Source organism: Lacerta agilis, chromosome 4 (assembly GCF_009819535.1).
Source record: "Lacerta agilis isolate rLacAgi1 chromosome 4, rLacAgi1.pri, whole genome shotgun sequence".
In the NCBI taxonomy this organism is placed as follows: domain Eukaryota; kingdom Metazoa; phylum Chordata; class Lepidosauria; order Squamata; family Lacertidae; genus Lacerta; species Lacerta agilis.
In genome coordinates, this window is record NC_046315.1 from 75453989 (window position 1) to 75454794 (window position 806).

Here is an 806-nt window from a genome sequence, read left to right on the forward strand (position 1 = left end):
GAAACGTGTTGATTCTAAATGAATAAATGAAGGGGGGGGGAATGTCACAGTGGACATAATCTTTTACGCCAATATGCTCCTCAAAATAGGCCAAGGACAGTTTGCCATTTTATTGAATCCTTGATTTACCCACCCCCTTTAAATATTGTAAGTTTTACAGTGGCCATGATCCAGAGGGATCTGCACTTTCCCCCTTGCAATAGGTAATCCGTGCTGCCAAAGCTGACAGTGATCTTTGTGTGCAGCCCTAACTCTCACGATATGCAGCCCCTTTTGGAAGCAGTTTCTCGTCCATTAATGACCAAATTATTTAACCTGTGGGGGGTGTCAAATCCTCCCAGGCCATAAAGTTGTCCATCCCCGTCCCCCCACCCCCCGTTGAAGACCGCTTGCTGCCAAATGTGAGGGTCACCAAATCCTGACCCTCATCCCAGCAGCTTAGTGAGAAGATATCCCAGAGATATCTTTTGATGTTGCAGAGGCCTCTTGGATTCTTCTCATTGAGAGAGGACGGTTGCCAGTAGAGAGAAAGAGAGCCTTTGAGTGGTGTCAGTTAATCAAGAAGCATCTTTGGTCTCTGGCCTACTTCCCAGCTCCCTGGCACTTCTTTCAGTAAACTGGGATGGTAGAGAAGGCCCTGATCCCATCCTCAAATTCACACCAGTGAGTTATCCTCTTGTAAAAAATATAGTTCCTTTTGTACAGGAATTTTTAAAATGTTGGTTTACTAATTTCTGTATTGGGGGGGGATTTCAGTTACTGAAGTCAAGCTCCGCACTAATTTGCGCTTCGACGGATGCCTTCTA